Below are 15,293 nucleotides of genomic sequence, written 5' to 3' on the forward strand. Positions count from 1 at the left end.
CATTCCATTTAGGGAGTAAAATACAACATTGCCGTCCTAATTAAACAGAAAGGTTCCACCGAGACTCGAACTCGGATCGCTGGATTCAGAGTCCAGAGTGCTCACCATTACACCATGGAACCTCGCTGTGCGAGTTTGCTGGAAGCGTCTGAATTCCCAATAAGTAGCAATAGTTCCCATTCAACCATGTCAAGGCATTTCTATTATCCCACAAGCAACACTCGAGGAAGGTGGACCTGCGGGAAGGAGCCATCCTTCTTGCTTTCTCTCTGCCCTCTCCTTTGATCGACTTCTATCATTTCATTTGCACCTCGGAAAATGAGGCAAAATCCACTGTGAGTTTAGGGCCAGAGAAGAGCCCTTGAAGCCTCGGTCATAGAGTTTCCTGTGCCACAGTGAAATTTCTTTCTTCCTTTCTTTCTCTCTCTCTTTCTTTGTCTCTCTTCTTTCTTTCTTTTTCTTTCTTTCTTTCTTGTCTTTCTTTCCTTCTTTTTTCTTTCTTTCTCTTTCTTTCTTTTCTTTCTTTCCCTTTCTCTTTCTTTCTTTTTCTTCCTCCCTCCCTCCCTCCTTCCCTTCTTCCCTTCTTCCCTCCTTCCTTCTTTCCTTCCTTCCTTCCTCTCTCTCCCTCCCTTCCTCCCTCCCTTCCTCCCTCACTTTCTTTCTTTCTTTTCTTTCTTTCTTTCTTTCTCTCTCTTTCTTTTCATTGAGGCAGAGTCTCGTTCTGTTGCTCAGGCTGGAGTGCAGTGCAGTGGCAGTGGGCGATCTCCCCTCACTGCAACCTCTGTCTGCTGGGTTCAAGTGATTGTAATCCGCAGTAGCTGGGATTACAAGTGTGGGCCACCATGCCTGGTTAAATTTTGTATATTTAGTGGAGATGAGGTTTTGCCAGGTTGGCTAGGCTGGTCTTGAACTCTTGACTTTCAGTGATTTGCCCACCTTGGGCTCCCAAAGTGCTGGGATTACAGGCGTGAGCCACTGCGCCCAGACCGGAGATGAAATTTCTGCAAAATTTCTGTTATTTTCTTTATGCTTTCCCTGTTTTCTGTTTGCCCAAGGAGGCCAGATGATTATCAAAACAGGACGTGGGACTTCCTGGGCACCTTGCCCCCTTCCTCCCTGTAGTATATAACAGAAGACAGCAATCAAGTGAGATTGGGAAGCAGGGAATCCCTTATTTTTTTATTCATATTCTTCTATGTTTGTTTGTTTGGTTGGTTTTAAAAAAATTTTCTCACCAGAAATGGAGATTTCTTGGATTTAAAATAAATGCAATCAGCCATATTTTATATTTCTATAAAACACTGAAACCAGGCCATACTCACCTGCTATGACTCAAAATCAACCATATACTGTCGAGGTCAGGAGGCAGGGCCCTGACATTTAAGCACAGTGTGTTTTCTCAGAATTGGCCAAGTTGATGCCATTCCAATTTCTCAATATCTCATGACCCATTAATTTCAGTGTTTAAAAGTGTACATGTATCGTTACTGAAAGCCCAGGAGTTCCATCTAGGCCCTGCTGCTCAGCTCACAGAAAGCCAATCATTGAGACATTGAGTATTGCCGAGGAAGAAGGCTTTAATTGGGTGCTGCAGATGAGGAGATGGGAGATCAGTCTCAAATCAATCTCCCTGATCAACTAAAACGAGGGGTTTATACAGCAGGGAAGAAACGTAACTGTGTGTGGGAAAAGAGGAACTAGGGAAGGGTGAGGAAGCACTCATGATGAGTGAAGGGACTGGCAAGTCATTGTCTGGATGCTGTGATCTGCTGAGTTTCAGGTCTATGATGCTTTTTGAGAGGCTGAGGGTCCTTTCCTGAGGAAGGAACTCAGATAAAACAAATGTAAGTTTCAAGCTTTAAGACCAGAAAGGTCCATTTTTAAGTCTATCCAAAAACACTGTATGTGGGACTATTGGGTCGATTTCAGTCCCCACTTTCTATTTGTCAGTTCCTCAATCATGGGGAATCTGGTCATGCATCTTTCTGGCTTTGTCATGAGGAGAAGGGGCATCCTGAGCAGCTCCACACCATGGGTGACCGCATGGCCACCCAGGAATCAAACATTCATCTAATACCGTAGTTTCTCCTGAAACACAATCTTCCTCTCTCCAGTTCCCCATTTCCACTAAAGACAAAACACAGCAGGACCAACCTACCTGCAAAAGAAGCTTCAGTCCCATATACTTGGCCTGATTACCCACACAAAGTGCAGCAAGAATCCTTGTCCATATAGGCTCTCCTAAATGGGCTTTGCTGGAACATTTCACAACACCATTTCAGGCAAAGCCCTGAGAAGATTACCAGTTCCTCCACCTGTGTCCTGTTATAAAAGAAAACAGAATCTTATTGAACTTATGCAAACAAACACATCATCATGAGTTAAGAATATTCAGTTTACAAATTCTGTAGAAATTCGGCAGAGAGAGAAAAATATGCCTCAAATTCTGTTTAGAAGACTATTCTACTCAATTGTTGCAGGCTATAAATAGCTCAAAATGACAAAAGTTCTCCAGGCTTTGAAGAATAAACAATGTTTTAAACAAACAAACAAAGACCATAAAAACTTATTTCAGTCCTCCATTAGTTCAGTCCATACAATCAGCTCCTGCTCTGCTTCATAGTGGGCTAGCAATCTTTATGAACGTATCAGCCTTTCTATTAGTGCCCTGGGTGAAATTTTCTCTTTACTTCAATGGCACAATCTCCAAAGTTATCAGAAACCTGCATCCAAGAGTCCTTTTCGTGGACTTCCCCAAAGAAGCAAGGCCTGGACTGTAACTGATTATAAGTCACTTTTTGAGAAGAATCAAAGCAAAACAACAATTGTGGATAACAAAAGCCTTAAGACAGCCATGGTTATAGACACAGTTGACAAGGGAATTCTGTTGCTTCTGTGGCACACACAATTTAACATAATAATCATAATTATTACTGACAGCATAGCAGAACTCTAGGAATCTCATACTATCCTGGAACACACATTAACAACACATCTGTGTCAATAGAACCCAAAGGAAGTGAAACACCACCTCAGATTTGACAATGCTTCTTGCAGAATTCTACATAACAAATAAGCCTAAGAAGCCTAATATATCTCTCTTGGACTTCAAGAACCTAATATCCAAAAAGTTAATTTGAGGCCCAAAAGGCTCAATATGAAAATTTCACTCTTAGAAAGTTAGCCAAAGTTTTGAGAGACTTGATATCACAAAATAGAATCACAGGTCACCTTAAAATAGTCAATCATTTAGGCAAAAGGTAAACAAAAATATTTTATTTTATTAATATTAATACTTTTTATTTTAAAAAATAAAATTTAAAATAAATTATTAAAAATTTTTTCAAAATAATTAATAATTTTTATTAATATTACACAAACATTTTGATCAAGAGAAAACCAAATTTTGCCTTTGTGTGATGTATTAAAATGTTAAAGCTAATTTTAATGAAACCTTATACACAAATTTAATTATAATCAGTTCAACCATAAGGTAAGAGTTTCAAAAACCTTTCATGACCTTTTATACTTTTCTATGAAAAAGCAGATGAATGCTCAAGAAAACCCTGTTATTCTGATACACGGGCCCAGTTGCTGGCCTTGCATCAGTGTGTTTCTGAGTGTAAAGTCTAATTTATAGAAAAATCTCTGAATTTGAGAGGCCAGGGTGGGTGGATCACTTGAACTTAGGAGTTTGAGTCTAGCCTGGGCAATATGGTGAAACATTGTGTCTACCAAAAAAAAAAAAGAGAGAGAGAAAGAAAGAGAGGAAGGAAGGAAGGAAAAGAAAAGAAAAGAGAAGAAAAGAGGGAAAGAAAAGAAAGTCTCTGAACTAAACTTATCTCTCAGACTCCAGCCTTAAAATTCTCATGTGCCCACCTCTTCTGTCCAGAGGAAGAGGGGGCATGAGGTGGAAAAGGGTGCATGTGGGATTGTTGGGCCTAGAGGGATGGAATGGTTTCAATTTCTGGTTCCGTGTCTCATGGAAGCAGTTCATTTTGATTGTCATCTTCCCCAGGGTCTGAAGATGAGGCATTCATTGGCATCAGTATTCAAGATTTAGCAGAAGTATGTGCCTTTTTCAGACCCAGGAGTCTAAGCCCTGTAAGCTAATAGCACAAGGATTAGTTCACAGGACATTTGTACTGCAGAAAGTTCTATTTCTCTCTCTCATGTCACTGTGATCTGCTGTCCAGTAGTTACTGCCTGCAGCACTTCAAACCATTGTATTAAAGTGGTTAGGATATTCCTTGCATGTAACTAGTTGCCAGCATTCTAATGACAGAACTGTGATCGAAAGCATCAAAAATGTGACAGAACCTATGCCAAACTTTTCAAAGTAAGACAATTAAATTTTCTCTCCATCATTTAACAAAATGCTAAATGCAAATATCAGTTTTGGAAATTCAGTATGAGGATAAATAATCTCCTTTTATTTAAATACTATACAACAAAACAAGAACAAAGTGAGAGTAAACACACTGTCATTTCTTTTCAGCTATTTTATTTATTTATTTTCAGACAGAATCTCCCTCTGTCACCCAGGTTGGGGTACAGTGGCAGGATCTCAGCTCACTGCAGCCTCCACCTTCGAGTCCAAGGTTCAACGGATTCTCTTGCTCAGCCTCCCGAGTAGCTGGAATTACAGGTGGGCACCACCATGCCCAGCTGATTTTTGTGTTTTTAGTAAAGACAGGGTCTCACCATGTTGAACTCCTGGCCTTCAGTGATCTGCCCACCTTGGCCTCTCAAAGTGTGGAATTATAGGAATGAGCCACCACACCCAGCCTTCTTTTCAGCTATTTTAAAAGAGCATAATCACATATTTCCAAGATTCGTTTCTAGATACAGTACTGATTACTGATTAGGTCACTTCCACCATTAAAATCTTCAAACCAGTGCAACAATTGTACATGTTTTGTTTTCAAGTACACACATGAAGACCCAACAGTGATACAAGGCTTGGGATCAAAAATCACTAGAAATTCTCACAACCTGTTTGTATTATCACTTCATCCAAGTGAATGTCACTTAATTTTAATAATGGTAAACACAACTTAAGGAGGTTGAGAGAAATCCAATCAATATAATATCTGTAAGGACAAGGCCAATCTTTCTGAACGTGGAAACTTTGTACCCACATCACAGTTTTTCCTCATTAGAGGAAAGGGTCTGCAACCAACTCAAATGATTGGTTGAAACCAACTCACATTACTGATTGCATTGAATGTGTATCAAACCTCAGGCCATGGATACCTGGGTCCTAGTGTTCCTGTGACATCCCCTTGGGGTAGCGGAACACTACCTTTCAATGATGGGAAGTCTTGGGCAAGAGCAAGTCTCCTCCCCTTGTCCAATATAGACAGTTTTTCTGTCTAACCCTACCTCAGCAGTTGCCCTATCCCTGGGGCCAAGGGTTGGACAAGTTCCTAGCTCCAACATCAGTGGTAGATGCCTTTTGTTTTATGTGAGAAGCAACCAGGTTTTGTGCCTGTACTCTGGTGGTGGTCGATCATGTGATCATGACTTTTATGCCTACGCCACTGTGGCAAGCTTGAGAAATCCTCTTTCCCTGCTACATGTGTCTTGTCAGCACTAAGGACGTGGGAGGAAAGACCCAGCAAATGGGCAAAACCATGCTATGTATCTGGGACTCTCAGAGTTTCTAATCTGTCACAATAGTTCACACTTGGCCTTTATGAAATGATGAAATCTTCAGTGATTTTCTCCAATGAACATTTATGGCTGCCATCTTTTCCTTCCATTATCTGTCAAAGATGAACTGTTTCATGTGTTTGTCCTTCTATAGGGGGTTTTCTCACGCTTTGGACTTCAGCTGACTCAGGGGCCTTGCAACTTCAGCTCTCTGGTGGGATCAAAGCACGTATGATTTTGCAGACCATACAGCTTTTTCTTGTCATTAGAGTGGGAACAACTGTCTCTTACAGCTTTCTGCATCTTAAACAACTGTTGAATCACATGTCTGTTTTAAAAAATCCTTATCTTTTCCTCTATATCTGGATTAATTTCCCTTCAGGATACTACACAAATTCTGTTAGCTGATCACTTCTTTTGAGGCTATGAGGTAGACATAGTGAGCATCTTGACGATCCCTGCAAATGAGTCTATTCATTAGGTGCTCACGGGAAACCTGGGCCCAGACCAGTAGTGAGACACACAACTGTCACCCACAGCTCTAGTTGAATTTTTGTCAAGAGGCTCTTTCTCCTCAGTCAGCATACAAGTCTTAGAACAAGTTTGAGATTGGGACTATCTTAAAATAGACTTCCTGAGTGGCTAGTAAGATTTGCTGGGACTCCAATTTCTGGTCAAATGTGAGCCAGCAGAGTAAAGACAACATTCTTGACCCAGGAGAAGGCAACAGTACATGGATACACCATATTTTTCATCAACCTCAGAATAATTACCTCAATGAATATTTAAATTAGTGATTGAAATACTTGTTTTCCCAAGCGTGTGATGCTGAAAATTGGAAAAGTTGCCTTGGTTGTCTAAATGATTGTGCGCTCAGATTGAATTTGAGTGTACACAAGGTGCAGTCTCCATTGGAAAAGATTCTAAGAACTGGATGTGGGTAGAGGATGCAATTATGGAACTTGGTATCCTTCCCACCTTCTTTTCTTTCTTCCCATTTCGACTAGTCTTGTAATGCTAGGCCCAGGCATCAATATACACACAACTAAAAAAGGCAAAAGCAGTGCAAAAGACACAATATCTATACAATGAAATCAAATGGTGCCTATTGCTAAAGTTACTTTAACTTCTCATCATGTAGCCCAATAAGGTGAATGCTGCCCACCTACCAAGGGTGTTAGTCAGCTCAGGCTGCCATAGAAAGATACCAAAGGTTGGGTGGTTTAACAGCAGACTTTTATTTTCTCAATGTTCTAGAGGCCAAAAGTCCAAGATCGATGTGCTGGTAGAGTTGGTTTCTGGGGAGGCCTCTCTTCCTGGCTTGCAGAAGGCCACTTTCTTGCTTTGTGCTCCCATAGCCTTTCCTCTGTGCCTGTGTGGAGAAAGAGAGAGATTCTTTGATGCCCTTCCTCTTCTTATATGGACACCATTCTGACCAGATTAGGGCCCCACTTGTATGGTCTAATTAACCTTAATTACCTCCTTAAAGACTCTATATCTAAATACAGTCAAGTTGGGGGTTAAGCTTTCAACATATAAATTCAGGGGAAAACAATTCATTTTATAACACCAAGCAATAGGGATGAGCCTAAGATTCTTTTTTTTTTTTGAGACAGAGTTTAGTTCTTGTTGCCCAGGCTGGAGTGCAGTGGCATGATCTAGGCTCACCGCAACCTCTGCCTCCCGGGTTCAAACGATACTCCTGCCTCGGCCTCCCAAAGTGCTGGGATTACAGGTGTGAGCCACTGCCCCTGGCAATCCTATGATTCTTTACCTATTAAATCCTATGACATTTGCCTGGTGGTGGGGCCAGGAAGAAGTTGTTAGCAAGGCTGCTATTATTGCTCATTCTACAATTAGGAAAGCACACCTGAGCCAAAGTGCCTGGCTTATGGGAAAGAATGCGGGTCAAACAGGTATGAAATAAAAATAGGGGAAAATGGTAGTAAACAAAAGCAGTGCTCTTACGTGAGTCACACATCCAGGAAGGATTAAAATTGTGCAATTTCATGGAAATCCTATTGTCTTTATCAGGAGAATGACTTTACAAGTTTTATTAACTGGGAGGGGGGGGGTGAAAAGGATGGTGTCGATTAAGGACAACACCTGATTGCCCAGCATAATGTGAATTCTTGACTAAACAGCTATAGGATGTGAAGGAAAGATCAGCAGTCAAAGAAAACTCAAAGATTTTTAGACTGAGCATATGGAAGGATGGTGTTTCCATCCACAGAGGTGAGAAAATAGCATGTGCTGCAGGTTGTAGGAAGAAAAACAGAGATCAGCTCAGGGCCCCAGTACCTTGCTTGAGTTTTCCATTCACCCTGTCCCCATTTCTACATCCCCTTGAGATTTTTGTGAGGCTGAATGCAGAGGTGCTTGGCCACTTCTCCCCCTGGGCACCAGTCCTCTCACCTCCTCCTGACAGCGTCTTCCATGGCCCTGTCTCTGATGACCATCTCCCAACAAGATGTCATCCTGCAAAGGTGATCTGAGCCATAGCTGGGGCAAGGCCATCCACTCCTTGACTTGTGTGGCCTTGGTGGGCCGCAGGAGCACTTCACCGCTTCTCAGGGTAGTAGATCTTTTGTTTGGAACTCTTCTTCTGAGGAAAACAGGGAGGGAAACAGCCTGAGGGGTGGAAAGGGAGGGCTGTACCAGGGAGCCTAGGAAAGTTGAGCCTAGGCTCTCAATGCAAAGAACATTTACCACCTGAGAAGTTCTACTCAGTTACTATTGTTAGTTTAGAATCTCATCAATGAAAATGGTATAGAAATTTGCTTTCTTCCTGGTTATATGTGCACCTACATAATATCCTTAATTTTGCCTCTTGGCTCACAAGCCTAGAATACTTCCTATCTCCCTGGCCCTTTACAGAAAAAGTTTGCTGAACTCTACAGACAACAATGCCCCACACTTTACAGAAAAAGACACCCAGGAATGTCTTTTACTAATTTTCATTTGTTGGACATTTTTCCTGGTCACCAATAAGTTCCCTTTCTTGGCTTGTAATGATTAGTCTGTGGTTGGTTGTCATTTGCAATGACACAATATATACTGGGACCTCAAAGCAGAAAAGGTGTAGAAGAAAACCTAGGAAATATCATTCTCAACATCAGCCATGGCAAAGAATTTATGGCCAAGTCCACAAAAGCAACTGTAGCAAAAACAAAAATTCACAAGTAGGACCTAATTCAATGAGAGAGCTTCTGCACAGTAAAAGAAACCATCAACAGGGTCAACAGACCACCTACAGAATGGGAGAAAATGTTCACAAACTGTGAATCTGACAAAGGTCTAATGTCCAAAACCTATTAGGAACTTTAAAAAATCGACAAGAAAAAAAATAATCCCATTACAAAGTGGGCAAGGTGACATGAACAGGCACTTCTTAAAAGAAGACATACAAGCAGCCAGCAAACACAGGAATAAATGCTCATCATCACTAATAATCAGAGAAATGCAAATCAAAGCTACAATGAGATACCATCTCACACCACTCAGAATGGCCATTATTAAAAAGTCAAAAACCAACAGATGCTGATAAGGCTGTGGAGAGAAAGCATATAAACACTTGGAGTGAATGTAAATTAGTTCAGTCTCTGTGGAAAGCAATTTGGAGATTTCTCAAAGAACCTACAACAGAGCTGCTATTCAACCAGTAATCTCATTACTGGGTATATACCCAAAGGAATGTAAATCATTAAAACAAAAAGACACATGCGCTCCTATGATCACCACCAGGCTATTCACAATAGCAAAGACATGGAATCAAACTAGGTGCCCATCAATGGTGGATTAAATAAAGAAAATGTGGTACATACACAACATGGAATACTGCACACCCATAAAAAAGAATGAAATCATGTCTTTTGCAATAACATGGATAGAACAGGAGGCCATAATCTGGAAGAAACTAATGCGGAAACAGAAAATGAAATACTGAATGTTCTCACTTAGGAATGGGACCTAAATATTGAGCTCACACGGACATAAACTTGAGAACTATAGACACTGTGGACTACCATGAGGTAGGGAGGGAGGGAGGGAGAGTGGGTTGAAAAACTAGCTATTGGGTACTATGCGAACTACCTGGACCCAATATACCCATGTAACAATGCTACACTTGTACCCTTGGTACACAACAAAAAACTGAGATTTTAACAAGAACAAAATTATAGTACACTAAAAAAATTACTGCACAGAAAGTAAAATAATCATGGATTTTAAAAATTAAATATTACAAATAAAGATCTAAAATCAATAATCCAAACTTACACTTTAGGAAACTCAAAGAAAACAAGAGCAAATTAAGTCCAAAGTGAGTGGAAGACAAGAAACAATAAACACTAGAGCAGAAATCAAGGAAATTGAAAACCAGAAATCAATAGAAAAAAGTCAAAAAAACCTGAAGAGTGTTCTTTGAAAGGACCGATAAAATTGATAAACCTTTAGCTGGTGAACCAAGAAACAATGAGAAAAGATACAAATTACTAATATGAGAAAGAAAACAATGACCCTCACTTCTGATCTTGTGGACATTAAAAGGATAGTAGAGGACTATTATGCACAATTCTCTGCTCACAAATTTGATAACTTCGATGAATTGGATCAAGTACTTGAAAGATAAAGTTGACCAAAACTCTACAAGGAGAAATAGATACACTAAATAGGTCTCTATCTATTAACGAAATTGAAGCAACAATTAATAACCTTCCAGAACAAAGCGCCAGGTCTAGATGGTTTCACAACCAAACACTTAAGGAAGAAACTATATCAATTCTCTCTAGAAAACAGAAGCCGAGGGAACACGTCTTAACTCTGGTCTAGGAGGCAAGCTTCACCCTAGTAGCAAAACCAGACAAACGATTTTGAACCAGGATGTTGAACTAGCCTGGACTGCTGACCAGCTCCTGAAACTCAATCCTGGAAGAACTGTAGAAGCGAGAAGAAAACGTGGCTTACGGGAACTGTAAAAAATGGTAAACCTCCTGTAGAGACCAAGGCAGTATTGACCCGGTGTGTGTGGAAGGTTAATGTTCACCGACAGCAGAGAGAAAACAAGATGGAGAAAAGTATTTTCGGTTCTGCTCTTGCGTCTCTCTCCATGGCTCTGGGCCAGCTGCGCTTCTTACCCCTTCCCGAAAGAGATTTGTCAGCGGCTCTTAACCCTCCAATGCGGTAGCTGCGATGTGACATAGGGAACCCATATAGGCTTCGCTGAGGAAAAGAGTAGATGAAAACAGGGGTGAAACCGGATGATCGCGGTGCTTTCCTCTTCAGAGTGTCCTCCTCAGGCCTCCAGAGCTAATGATTGCCATGGCCTCCCCACCACACTGCTTAAAGAGAAGTATTAAAAAGAACCCTGTGGACGGAAGATTTGCCTGGTGGAGTGTAAAACAAACAGGGGTGATAGAAATGAGTTTTGGGGACTTGCTGCTCTCCACTTGGGGCCCATTCTTCATTTTGCCGAGACCACCAAAGACTGGGCCTTCCTCGACAGGAAGGTCCGAGGCCCCTCTCCGCAGCTCCCCTCATCTGCACTCGGGTTCCTCCTCACATGCCTCCCCTTTCCCTGGGCCCCAGTTCCCCACCACTGCTTGTGTCCGCCCCACCCCACAGCTTCTCTCCTTTCGGGGAGTCTCGCTCTGTCACCCAGGCTGGAGTGCAGTGGCGCGATCTCGGCTCACTGCAAGCTCCGCCTCCCGGGTTCACGCCATTCTCCCGCCTCGGCCTCCTGAGTAGCTGGGATTACAGGCGCCCGCCACCACCCCCGGCTAATTTTTTGTATTTTTAGTAGAGACGGGGTTTCACCATGTTAGCCAGGATGGTCTCGATCTCCTGACCTCGTGCTCCGCCCGCCTCAGCCTCCCAAAGTGCTGGGATTACAGGCGTGAGCCACCGCGCCCGGCCGGGAATGTCATTTTTTGAGCCGCACTCCGTCGCGAGATGTGGTCTAATGGTCTATCCAAGGTCCAAGTAGAGAATCAGTGACCAGGTACCTCTTTGTATTGCAGGGATCCGACAGCAGAGACGATAAAAGTCGCGCCGGTTTTAGAGCCAAATATGTAGAAACGCAGAGACCAACCAGACCCACTGGCTGCTTCAAAGACAGTCTCTGCAAAGTCTCGGCTTAGATAAATTCCTCTCCGGGGCCCGGGCTCACGCCTGTAATCCCAGCACTTTGGGAGGCCGAAGCTGGTGGATCATGTGAGGTCAGTAGTTCAAGATCAGCCTAGCCAACATGGTGAAACCCCGTCTCTACTGAAAATACAAAAATTAGCAGGAAATGGTGACACGTGCCTGTAATCGCAGCTACTTGGGAGGCTGAGGCATGAGAATCTCTTGAGCCTGGAAGGTGGAGGTTGCAGTGAGCCAGGATCGTGCAACTGCACTCCAATTTGGGGGACAGACAGAGACTCTGTCTCAAACGAACAAACAAAAATAAATAAATAAAAGAAAAATAAATTCCCCTACGGAAAGAACCCAAGGACTATACAGTAGTTCCCCCCTTCCCCTCCTTTTTTTTCTTTATTAGCGCGGCACAGTAAGTAAATGTAAAAACCACAGGGCACAAAGACAGGACGCTGCATTTGCCGGAAATGGAATCCGGGTCTCCCAGGTGGGAGGCGAGAATTCTACCACTGAACTACCAACGCCTCCTGACCCCGAGCTGTGCAGCCTTGGAAAGTTAAGACACAGACTTGGGAACAGGAGTCAAGATTTTCACCGTGTTCTCTTTGCAAGATGTGACAAACAAAAAAGACACCTAGAGCAATGGCTCGCAGTGGAGAATTGCCATCAGGCAATACCACAAAGTTATGGCTTCACATTAAAAGAGCTGACTTGAAAAAGCCTTATTCTGAGTAGGCTCTGAAGCAACTGCATAACAAACCTCTGTAGGAAAATATCAGAAACTCACCCAGCTTCTTGTCTCTGGTCCTGTATCCAGTGTGAGCCTGTGGAAAGTTCTTGCCTCGCTTGTTGATGTCTTCTCTTTGCCTCCCTGTTGCTTGGTTCCTCCCAAACCCTTTCTTCCCAGACTTGACACGAACATCAGTACTTTCCCCAAAAAGGCCTTCAGGACCCAGGAACTCGAGTATGAAAAGCTGAACTCTTGGGACTGTGCCTGGGATACTCCAGGAGACCAGGGTGATAATTGAGCTTCTCTCCTCCTACACCTCTTTTGAGTTCCTGGAAAACGCCAGGGATCAGATCTTGCTTTTAACTTCTTATGCCTTACAGAGACCAAAACAAGAGGGAATAAATGGACATTTCACTCCCAGAATTCTTCTCTTTACCTGGCCCTGGTCAGCCACCCAAGGAGGCCAGTTCAGGGAAAAACAGTTCCATTTGATTCTAGGTAGATGCTAGGCTATTACTCCTCTAGTTAACATAAAGCGTTCTTTTGCTGTTTACTTTTGTCGGATATTCATGTTTTCACTCTCATTCTTTTGTTTATAATGAGCGTGGTATAGATTTGCACCGTTCTTTTTGTTGTTGTTGTTGTTTATTTTCTTTCCTTTTTACATTTTTTATTTCCAACTTTTAAGTTCAGGGGTACATGTGCAGGACGTGCAGGTTTGTCTCATAGGTAAACCTGTGTCATGGTGGTTTGATGCACAGATCATCCCATCACCCAGGTACTAAGCCCAGCATCCATTAGCTACTCTTCCTGATGCTCTCCCTCCTCCCAACCCCCACCCTCCAACAGGCTCCAGTGTCTGTTGTCCTTGCCCCCTAACCCCATTTATCCATGTGTTCTCGCATTCAGCTCCCAGTTATAAGTGAGAACACACGGTGTTTGGTTTTCTGTTTCTGTGTTAGCTTGCTAAAGATAATGTGTACTGCTTTTGACCCGGTGTGGTGGTTCACATCTGTAATCTCAGCACTTTGGGAGGTCGAGGTGGGTGGATCACGAGGTCAGGAGTTTGAGACCAGCCTGGCCAATATGGCGAAACCCCATCTCTACTAAAAATACAAAAATTAGCTGGGCATGGTGGCGCGTGCCTATAGTCCCAGCTACTCGGGAGGCTGAGGCAGAAGAATCCCTTGAACCTGGGAGGTAGAGGTTGCAGTGAGCCGAGATCTGGCCACTGCACCCCAGCCTGGTGACAGAGCGAGACTCTGTCTCAAAATAATGATAATAATAATAATAATAGGCTGGGTGCAGTGGCTCATGCCTGTAATCCCAGCACTTTGGGAGGCCGAGGCGGGCGGATCACCTGAGGTCAGGAGTTCGAGACCAGCCTGACCAACATGGAGAAACCCCGTTTCTACTAAAAATACAAAATTAGCTGGGTATGGTCGCACATGCCTGTAATCCCAGCTGCTAGGGAGGCTGAGGCAGGAGAATTGCTTGAACCTGGGAGGCGGAGGTTGTGGTGAGCTGAGATCACACCATTGCACTCCAGCCTAGGCAACAAGAGTGAAACTCTGTCTCAAATAATAATAATAATAATAATAATGTGCACTGCTTTGAATATTTAACCCTTTTCTGCCATTGAACCATTAGAGTCCACATTTCCTTTTCTATCCAATATGAGAGACTTAGATCCATTATAATTAGCAGTAATTAGTGTTATGTTGGAGATGATGGGCATAGTTAGTCTCATTCCCACCACCTCATTGTATGATTTCTGTGTTTTTGCTTTGTTTATAAAATCTCTTCCTGCCTTTTTTTTCTTTTCTTTCTTTTTTTTTTTTTTGAGACGGAGTCTCGCTCTGTTGCCCAGGCTGGAGTGCAGTGGCATGATCACGGCTCACTGCAAGCTCTGCCTCCCAGGTTCATGCCATTCTCCTGCCTCAATCTCAGGAGTAGCTGGGACTAAAGGCGCCCGCCACCACGCCTGGCTATTTTTTTTGTATTTTTAGTAGAGATGGGGTTTCACCATGTTAGCCAGGATGGTCTCGATCTCCTGACCTCGTGATCCGCCCGCCTCGGCCTCCCAGAGTGCTGGGATTACAGGCATGACCCACCGCGCCCGGCCTCTTCCTGCCTTTCTTAACTAGACTGTTCTGTTTGGGTAAATTTGTTGTTTTCCCTTAGTGTTTTTGAAATTCCATATCCCTGATTTGTTAATATATTCTCTTAGATCTGAGGTGCACAGGGAGAAGGTAATCATGTACCTTAGCTCAGGGCACATTATGGTGGCTGCTCTCAGCAAGGCCCTTACTGTCTTTCCTTCTTTTCTCTGTTCATCCCACTCCCATTCCCCTGTCCACTTCCAGACACACATTCTGAGGAGTTTAGCATATGCTCTTTTATCCTACACTTTCTCTGCATATTTTAATAAAGGGATGTCTGGGGAGAACACACATTGTTCTTTGGGGGTGAGGGGTGTTAACTTTATTTTATTTTATTTTATTTATTTATTTATTTTGAGACGGAGTTTCGCTCTGTCACCCAGGCTAGAGTGCAGTGGCCCGATCTTGGCTCACTGCCAGCTCCACTTCCCAGGTTCACGCCATTCTCCTGCCTCAGCCTCCTGAGTAGCTGGGACTACAGGTGCCCGCCACCACGCCTGGCTAATTTTTTGTTTGTATTTTTAGTAGAGACGGGGTTTCACCATGTTAGCCAGGATGGTCTCGATCTCCTGACCTCGTGATCCACCCACCTCGGCCTCCCAAAGTGCTGG

At 43.1% G+C, this 15,293-nt stretch overlaps 1 long non-coding RNA gene and 1 other non-coding gene across 2 annotated transcripts; both read right to left on the reverse strand.

Annotated features, from left to right (window-relative positions):
* Positions 1–50: 50 nt before the first annotated feature.
* Positions 51–122, reverse strand: TRNAQ-CUG (transfer RNA glutamine (anticodon CUG)). The gene has a single exon. It is a non-coding gene; the product is annotated as a tRNA-Gln (tRNA).
* A 1,341-nt stretch (positions 123–1,463) lies between these two features.
* LOC129137566 (uncharacterized) lies at positions 1,464–11,569 on the reverse strand. Its single transcript, XR_008540245.2, has 3 exons — positions 8,071–11,569; positions 6,825–7,027; positions 1,464–2,322 (listed from the first exon to the last, which is right to left on the reverse strand). It is a non-coding gene; the product is annotated as an uncharacterized LOC129137566 (long non-coding RNA).
* Between the last annotated feature and the right edge of the window lie 3,724 nt (positions 11,570–15,293).

This window comes from Pan troglodytes, chromosome 1, assembly GCF_028858775.2.
Source record: "Pan troglodytes isolate AG18354 chromosome 1, NHGRI_mPanTro3-v2.0_pri, whole genome shotgun sequence".
NCBI classification, from domain to species: Eukaryota; Metazoa; Chordata; class Mammalia; order Primates; family Hominidae; genus Pan; species Pan troglodytes.